This window comes from Nematolebias whitei, chromosome 16, assembly GCF_014905685.2.
Source record: "Nematolebias whitei isolate Nwh7 chromosome 16, NemWhi1, whole genome shotgun sequence".
NCBI lineage: Eukaryota > Metazoa > Chordata > Actinopteri > Cyprinodontiformes > Rivulidae > Nematolebias > Nematolebias whitei.
In genome coordinates this window covers 45,024,262-45,034,199 of record NC_056513.1, presented here as the reverse complement: position 1 = coordinate 45,034,199, position 9,938 = coordinate 45,024,262, and the positions used below count along the sequence as shown (strand labels likewise).

Below are 9,938 nucleotides of genomic sequence, written 5' to 3'. Positions count from 1 at the left end.
TGCTTAACAAAAATATTACAACATCAAATAAAAAGTAGCAAGATATATTTACAGCACATGGAATAAAAATATAAAACCAAAAACAATTAGAAACAATGAAATACTAAATCAGATCATGTTGTGTCAAAAGTCAAGGAAATCATAACAAAAAGCATAAACTCAGTCTGAAACAATGAAATACTAAATCACATCTGATGACCTTTTCATCAATAACAACACCCAAAATGTTTATTTCATTCACAATGAATTTCAATGCTGTCAATTTTTAAAGTTGTTGTTTAAAGTTAAAACTATTAATATTGACAAAGATGAGAATTGTATGTTTATTTGACAGTGATTTCAGTTTTTTTGAAGGCTAGATACAAATAAAAGGTGAACATTAATTTATTTGTATAGTTTGGAGTTTTTCTGAGGCTTTTATATTGTTTATATCTATCGAATTATATTGTTATCGACCAAAATTAAAATATTTACTGTGTATGTATATATATATATATATATATATATATACACAGTGAGGAAAATAAGTATTTGAACACCCTGCGACTTTGCACGTTCTCCCACTTTGAAATCATGGAGGGGTCTGAATCTTTCATCTCGGGTGCATGTCCACTGTGAGAGGCATAATCTAAAAAAAAAAATCCGGAAATCACAATGTATGATTTTTAAAATAATTTATTTGTGTGTTACTGCTGAAAATAAGTATTTGAACACCTGTGAAAATTAATGTTAATATTTGGTACAGTATCTTTGTTTGCAGTGACAGAGGTCAAAGGTTTCCTGTAGTTTGTCACCAGGTTCACTGCAGCAGATTCTGGACTGTTCCTCCACAGATCTTCTCTAGATCACCAGGTTTCTGGGCTGTCACTGAGAAACAGAGTTTGAGCTCCCTCCAAAGATTTTCTATAGGGTTTAGGTCTGGAGACTGGCTGGGCCACTCCAGAACCTTGATATGCTTCTTACGGAGCCACTCCTTGGTTCTCCTGGCTGTGTGCTTTGGGTCATTGTCTTGTTGGAAGACCCAGCCTCGACCCATCTCCAATGCTCTCACTGAGGGGAGGAGGTTGTTCCACAAAATCTCTCAGTACATGGCCCCGGTCATCCTCTCCTTAATACAGTGCAGTCGTCCTGTCTCTTGTGCAGAAAAACACCCCCAAAGCATGATGCTTCCACCCCCATGCTTCACAGTAGGGATGGTGTTTTTGGGATGGTGCTCATCATTCTTCGTCCTCCAAACACGGCGAGTGGAATTAAGACCAAAAAGTTCTATTTTGGTCTCATCTGACCACATAACTTTCTCCCATGACTCCTCTGGATCATCCAAATGGTCATGGTCAAACTTAAGACAGGCCTGGACGTGTGCTGATTTAACCAGGGGAACCTTCCGGCCCATGCATGATTTTAAACTATGACGTCTTAGTGTATTACCCACAGTAACCATGGAAACAGTGGTGCCAGCTCTCTTCAGGTCATGGACCAGCTCCTCCGTGTAGTTCTGGGCTGATTCCTCACCTTTCTTAGGATCATAGATTCGCCACGAGGTGAGATCTTGCATGGAGCCCCAGTCCGAGGGAGATTGACAGTCATGTTTAGATTCTTCCATTTTCTAATAATTGCTCCAACAGTTGATCTTTTTTCACCAAGCTGCTTGGCAATTGCCCCATAGCCCTTTCCAGCCTTGTGGAGGTCTACAATTTTGTCTCTGGTGTCTTTGGACAGCTCTTTGGTCTTAGCCATGTTAGTAGTTGGAGTCTTACTGATTGTGTGGGGTGGACAGGTGTCTTTATGCAGCTACCGACCTCAAACAGGTGTTTCTAATTTAGAATAATAAGTGGAGTGGAGGTGGACGTTATAGAGGAGGACTAACAGGTCTTTGAGGACCAGAACTGTTGCTGATTGACAGGTGTTCAAATACTTATTTGCAGCAGTAACACACAAATGAATTATTAAAAAAATCATACATTGTGATTTCCGGATTTTTCTTTTAGATTATGTCTCTCACAGTGGACATGCACCTAAGATAAAAAATTCAGACCCCTCCATGATTTCAAAGTGGGAGAACTTGCAAAGTCGCAGGGTGTTCAAATACTTATTTTCCTCACTGTATATATATATATTAGTTATATTTTACGAGTTTGTTAATAGGTAGCTTTATCAATACATTCTGTCATGTCTGGCTTTTTGAAGACGTTAATGAGCTTAATGCGGCCTGAAATGAATATGAGTTTGACATCCCTGCACTAAATGATATAAACATACAGGATAATGTAAACAGGGCTGTCAGAATTGCAATGAGTTTATGTTAGGTGGGTGAATGATCTGATCATCTAACTGTTTATTGCAGTAATCCACATTATTAGCAGAAATATTTAGCAGTGATAAAACAGTTTCTACTCATCGGCACTACATCCACCATATCTAAAGTCAACAGTTTTTCCCTCACCATTGACAGCTCCATGGTTTCTCCCTCCCCTCACGTTAAGAGTCTGGGTGTCATTCTTGGCAGCACTCTCTCTGTTCACTCTCACATCAATAATATCACCTGGTCTGCATATTTCCACCTTCGAAACATCAACCGTCTCCGTCCATCCCTCTCCCCGCACTCTGCTTCCATCTTGGTCCATAGTTTGGTCATTTCTCGAATTGTTTACTGCAACTCTCTTCTTTTTGGTCTGCCACAAAAATTACTCCGTAAACTTCAAACGGTTCAAAAATCAGCTGCCTGCATCGTTACCAAAACCCCCTCATTTCACCACATCACCCCAGTTTTACAGCAACTTCACTGGCTTCCAGTCACTTTCAGAATTCAATTTAAAATCCTGCTGTACACATTCAAGGCCATCCATAACCTCGCCCCTCCCCATCTGTCCCATCTCCTGCACATTATCACCCATTCACGCTCTCTTCATTCTTCCTTTTCCATCCATTTCAACGAGCCTCTCGTCCGCCTCAGCACCGTGGGACACAGAGCCTTTTCTAACTCTGCTCCCCAACTCTGGAACGTTCTTCCCCCAGACATCCGTAATACTGACTCCCTTCAAACCTTCAAATCACAACTCAAAACTCATCTGTTCAAGTTAGCCTTCTCACTTTAATTTTTTGTTATTTTTTTCTTGGTTTAGTGTTTTTATAGTCATTTTGTTTTGTTTTATTTTGTGTTTTTAATGTTGTGAAGTGTCCTTGGGTGTCTTGAAAGGCGCTAACAAATAAAATTCATTATTATTATTATTATAAATAGAACAAATTTTGCTTAGGGCTCCATGGAGGCTTGGCCCAGCACTGTGTGTTAATGCTCCACATAAGAGGTGTTTGTCAGGTAGCTGTGCCTCTGCATAAAATAAGCCTGTTCAACAAGCCCTCTGTACTCTGTCTGAGACTCCTAAAAAAAAACCTAATTCTGTCCTTAAACATCTCACTCTTTTTGTTGTCTTGTGCTATATTCCTTTCTCTAGCTCATATCAATTCTTTTTTTTTTTCAATTTCTCTCTCTTTGTCTTTCTTCCCATTTTCTTAAAACCCATCATCTACTTTATATTTGCTGAGCAAAGTCTCAATGTTAGCCCACTGTTGTCCTGATTTTTTTCCCTCTGTAATCTTTCACTCTCCCTTTTCCTCCCTGCTCATAGAGAAAATCTACTTTTTTTTCTAATATTTTATTTTCAACCAATTGTTTTATATTTTAATTTTACAGTGTTTTTGTTTCCAGATGCATCCATTATGTTTTACCCAATTCTTCCATTTTGGGTCACGGGGGTCGCCGGTGCCCATGTCCAGCAATCACTGTGCGAGGGGCGGGGTACACCCTGGACAGGTCTCCAGTCCATCACAGGGACACATAGAGACAAACAAGACAAACAACCATTCACTCTCTCACTCACACCTAGGGACAATTTAAAGTTACCAATCAGCCTAACATGCATGTTTTTGGTCTGTGAGAGGAAATTGGAGTACCCGGAGAAAACCCACACATGCACGGAGATAACATGCAAACTCCACCCAGAAAGGCCCTCGAACCGGGATTTGAACCAGGGACCTGCTCACTGAGAGGCAGCAGCTCTGCCAGTTGTGCCACCGTACTGCCCCATTTCCAGATACAATTATTAGAAATTACGTATGAACACATTCCCTCTTCACCTACTAAAGTAAAAAATATATATTTTTGATAACTTCTTCACATATTGAGGCTTCTGAGTGGCTTCCTTAATGTTGACAATCGTTGACATGTAACAACTGTCTGTAAATGACAAGAGATTGTTAACCAAATATCAATATTTTAAAGATAAATGCCATTAATCATTTTTATTTAAACTACATGTTTATGGACAACAGTTGTTTATTTTTATTTTTAATCTTTTCTAGGTTTTCCAAAATACTTTCAATTCAATTCAGTTTATTTATATTGCGCCATATCACAACAAAGTTGTCTCAGGGTATTTTACAGAAACATTCATATACATTTGAAAATGTATTTCCTATTCACCCCTTATACACACACTCATACAATTTTAGTTAAGAGCTTTATGTACCAGAGTTATCAATGAATGCATTACACATAAATATTTCATTTATACACTAATCACTATTTGTACACCATAAATGTGTCATTGGTCTATCCAGGGTCAACTAGGGCTGCACAATTCTTGCTAAAAACTGAATCACAGTTTTTTGTGTGTGAATTAAAATTATTATTCTCTCAAACAATTCAAACTTATAGTCTAGCTTTACAAAAATACAAAAACGTTAAACTTCTTAAAGCTATTTAATAAATAGATTGTGCAGTTTGAACATAAGATAATAGAAAACGTTGGTTATGTACTGTAACCCCAGATTCTATGAGTATACACAGGAAAAATAGAAGAGTAATTTTTTCGGAGTTAACATTATTTTCATCTAAAAGAGTCATGTTTATACATTATAGAGTAAAATCGTGTCAATTGGTCAATAGAATCGGAGGAAAAAAACAGAGTAAATCATATCGGAGTAAAACAAGAAAAACGCCCACTGAAGTTCGTTAAGTTTCGTTTCTTCCACCATTTTGTTTTCCCGCATTGGACCGGAGGCGACGGTCTGCTTTGTGCCAGGTAAGTGCCCAAATGGGTTGTAAACATATTTCATGTGGGGTTTTATTTGTTTTTTATTATTATTAACACTAATTATCTCTAGCGGAAAGATGACGTGCTGCTGTGTGGTCGTGGGGGAAGGAGGGGTGCAGCGAGGAATTAACATGGTTGGCTAACTAGTTAGCATGTGTGCTTCAGCTAACTTAATGTAGCCGTTTACAACAATGTAAGCAGAAAAAAAACATCAGTGTTGTACAATGCTACGTCCATTTTTTATTTGCATAAGTCAAGGCTGTTGCTATTTTAAGCTAAGGAACGGAGTTTAAAAGAGGAGCTAGCTGTACAATCGAAGCTAGCTCTGCTAGCATGTGTCCCGCCCAGAAAATGGCGCGGGAGGGCTATGCTAGTAACTTCTCTTGAACGTAGAGCAGCAATTAAAAATATATAATTAAAGTTGTGCTTTGTATGCAAACTGTAAGTTGTCAGTAAAACATTGTGATTGACTATTTAGTCCATAAACCCCGTTTGCATCGAGTTGTATGGAACTGATGTGGTTTTGTTTTCGTTTTAGTTGTGTTGATTGGCTAAATTCAAGAGCGCCTAGCTCATTAAGAGCCCATTAAGGATATTTGTTAGCCACCAAGTGCTTCTTCCCCATGATAGTTTCAACCTCTTATCTTAATTTTTTTTATTCCCTTCGATAAGTATGTTATCAAAGTGAATAATATATAATAATTTGTTATTGAAAAATATCATATTTTACATAATGCAGGATGCAAGCTGTGCGTGTCAAACATAGAGATCGACAGAAATACATCTGTTTTGAAGGCCAACTGACTTACAGTTCATTTTTGGAATGTGGTGAGTGCAAACAAAACAAGTTTCCAACATTTTCATATATTGTGTTTATCAAAAACGTTTTGGGAATGTTGCCATAATGGGTGCTTTACCAACTTTTCTGATTTATTATTCTGTTTTACTTAATTTTAATTTATAATGTCTTTTAATTGTTATTTACATATGTTCAAATATATAATAAATAAATAATTTGCTATGTTCATAGCTGCAAAAAAGTTCAGCATCCCAACCTTGGACTTAAAAGTTTCTGATGATTCTAAGACTGAAGTGGATGAGGAGGTTTTTGAGCTCCTTTTGAAAAGTCCAAACCTTGGTGTGCTGGAAATTTGTGAAGCACAAGATCTCCATCCAGAAGGTAAGGTGTTGCAAAGTGTCATTTGTTTATTTTTGTGAACTATTTTTGGTCATCCTTATGGGTTTGACCAATAGGGATAGAAATGTCTTTCCAGATCAGTATAGACATGTTGATGTCCATTTGATATCACCAATCTAGGATGAGATCATAAAAGCGTTCACCTTTGTAGCATTTCACACAACATGTGGAAACATCTTACATCACAGACCATTCACGGTTTGGCCTATTTCTAGTGTTTCAGTGGTTCATCACAATGAACACAGATAAATGTGCATGAGTTATCTATGTTTGTATCATACTGTTTCTTGTGAGAAGAGCTCATCAGGTGACCTTAATTCATATATAAAAAAAGTTTTTGGGAGAGAACCATTTTCTCAATTTTAGTATTGACTACTGTTAATTCTACCAACAAAATGTTTAGATAATCCTATGGATCAGCTAAGCTGTGCAGCAAGCAGCTCCTTCACCAGCTCCAGTGGAGAAACTGAAGTGGACTCCGATGACACCATTATATTGCAACACAGTCCTGTAACAAGACATAGAGCTGAAGACACCTCTCTTGCCCAAGTAAGCTATGCAGATTACTGTGCAGACTTCCATAGAGTTTTTACAAAATTTGAATACATTATATAAATTGCTCTCTTAAAACCACTTTCTGTGTTTTTTTCCTTCAGCATATCTCTGCACATTTTAGTCCAGATCCTTAGCATAGAAGGCTCTGGACTTCCCAAAAAATTTAAGTTCTTATAGTTTTGTTTGTGCTTTTTAACATAACTTACTATTCCACTAATAACTATTATAGTTCTTTTAATACTATCTCTTTTTTATGGAATAAAATAGGATTTGTAATTGTCTTGTGTACAGTGTTTTTGCAACGTATCGATTTATATTTTTACCATCACTTTAGATGATTGAAAATGTTCTAAAGAACAAACCAGGAGGAGACAGGATCGTCAATGAATATGCGCGGACAAAAAGCCTAACCGACACCAGACGGCGTGAAATGGTCAAGATATTGGTTGCACATATGACAAGTGAACATGGGTATGCTGAAATAATAAATTTTTTTTCTATGCACCTCTCACAATTACTTTTGTTGAAGGTGTTCTTTACACCTTTAACAATGCTCAGAGTTTTTTCTGTGTCAATATAGGACAAGTCCCTCCAGACGTATCAAAGAGGACTATGCAAAGGGTATTATTACCTTGTTCCCTTACCTGGCTGATCCTAAGAGCAGATTTGGCTATGTAAGTTCAAAACAGAAGTCCAACTTGTTGGCTATGGTTTGAGTAGAACTGAAAATGTTTCTCTGTTGCATCCCCTGCATCTGTGCCACTTGTTTTTAACTTTCCAATTTTAAAACTTTTGTAGAGTTTATTGTTCCAGTGTTGACCTACTGCAGCTTGAAGAATAAACATTGTGAAGAGATTTTATTTATGTAATTCAAACAATGGGAACTAAAATCTGTAAATCATAGCTACTATCATTCACGGTTGTCTTTACTTTCGCAGCTTTAAAAACATTTATCATTCACCTACTTTTAGGAGCATTATTACAATGCAGAAGATGGGAGTGGGTATCTGGCTTGGAGACTGAAGTTTGTCCAGAGGGAAGCTTCTAATGGACAAAAGAAGGTCCCCAGACTGTCACAAACCCAAACAGGTATGTGTATTTATACTTGTACAAATTTTATCCTACAACCAAACTGCACAATAGGTTCCCAAGCCTTATTTATTAAATCCCAAGATCGAGTGTCCCATTCATATAATGTTTTTTTAGGGGGACCAACAACTGACAGAGACTGTTTGAGAGAAGAAGACTGCCTTTTGACAGACAGCTTGTGTTCTGAAGCAATTGCGCTGATGAAGCACACAACTGATGAAGGAACTGTAATGAGGAAGATGAAACAGACTTTCAACTATCGCCAGAAGATGATTCATGACCCAGTGAAGTCACCTGGTATCTTTTTGGACTTCCCAAGATTCCTGGACATGGGAGGATTGGTATGCTTATCTTCACTTCAGCTTAACCTATTTTTATAAAGTTTAAATTGAGGTGGGCGTGAGAAAGTTTAACAAAATGATTTTTAAAACCTTCATCTCTTCTCCAGGTTGAGCAAGATTTTACATTGATGTTTGGGGAAGCCATCTCTGCAAAATTCCTGGAGAAGTGGCCCACTGTCTACAAGCAGAAAGTCCTCGAACAAAGCCGTGGTCTCACACAGTCTGATGACCTTGAGAACCTTCTTCACAATGCTGAAGGCACAACAGAGGTGCAAAATGGTAAGTTGGACTGGATTATAAAGACGGTGTTTAATGTAACATAATTTTATGTAAATTGATTCAATATAAGTGCGCCTCCTTCTGCCGTCACTGTTTGGTAAGCTTCCTCTGGAAGTGTTAACACGGTTGCAAAGAAGTTCTGTTAGCTTATGTTTATTTCATCTTTTCTTCCAGGATGGGACAGTGACATGTCATCCATTCTGATTCTTGTGCACCTCCTGCCACCGTCACCTCATGGCCGGAAGAGACCAGGAAAACTCTCAGCCAGAGCAGCCATTGAACATCTTGTGAAGTTTGTCAAGGTAAGGTTACAGCTAAGGGAATATTTATGTTGATCAAAATTCCCTATTCTTCACTTATTTTTATTTATTTGTATTTTTTGTGAAGTTGGTCTGAAATTTCATTTCAAGTAACATTAAAGAGGTCCTGAAAAGTAATTTGCCTTAACTATAAGAACCCTGTTTTCTTTGAAACCCAAGACTAATCATGTTTTATTCTGTTTTTACCACAGACAGGAACCAGCATCCAGGGGCACCTTGATGGCATCGCAGAAAGGCGTCAACCTTACCTGCTTGCAGTAGGGACTCAGAGGGGCGTTATTCACAAGTACTTCATTGTGATTGACAAACATGCCATACCTTGTAAATCACCAGGCCCTCTAGCCTGTTTTGATGAGCTTTTTAAAGCTCACTTTGTGTTCGGCACTTCATATGACCATGATCTGGTCAATGTGTACAATTTTCTGCAGACCGCCATTTATGAGATAGATGTTGAGACAACCAAAGTAAATCCTAGGGTTGCAGAGTTGAGGGCTCGGATGCTGCGTTAAATAGTTGTTTTGCTATGATTGTTTCAGTATTAAGTTGAGTTGGAATGTTCTGCTTCATTTGTAAGAAGTACCAGACAAATGCTAATTCTCTGACCAAGCACTTAAAATTGATCCACGGACTTTGCTCTGGTAAGACACTTCGTCTTAAATGTGGTCAGGCAGGTTGTGCTCAAGTTTATGGCACATTTTCTGGGTTCAGAAAGCATCTCAATAAAGCACATGATAAACACACTTGTAATCCTGGTGAAGGCCCATCTACAACTGAAGAGACATTTGAAAGTCAAAATTTGCCCTCTATGAGTGCTGCTTCTGATACAGTCCCGCTTCAGAAATCTCTTGTGCATAGTTGTGCAACAGCAGTTGCAGAACTTAAATTTGCAGGTGTAAGTGAAAGAGCAATTAACTCTTTGGTAATTTCCCTGGAAGAAATAGTTAATGATTTTCAAAATCAAGCAAAAGAATCTGTGAAAAACAGTCTTTCTTTACAAGAACCTGTCAAAAGTGACATTGAGTGCAAAATTGATCAATGTTTTGAGAAAATGGAAAATCCTTTC

The 9,938-nt window shown here is 37.8% G+C and overlaps 1 long non-coding RNA gene across 1 annotated transcript; it reads left to right on the top strand.

Moving 5' to 3' along the window:
• Positions 1–8,406: 8,406 nt before the first annotated feature.
• Positions 8,407–9,509, top strand: LOC119422635. Its single transcript, XR_005187428.1, has 3 exons — positions 8,407–8,555; positions 8,730–8,857; positions 9,067–9,509. It is a non-coding gene; the product is annotated as an uncharacterized LOC119422635 (long non-coding RNA).
• Positions 9,510–9,938: the final 429 nt, after the last annotated feature.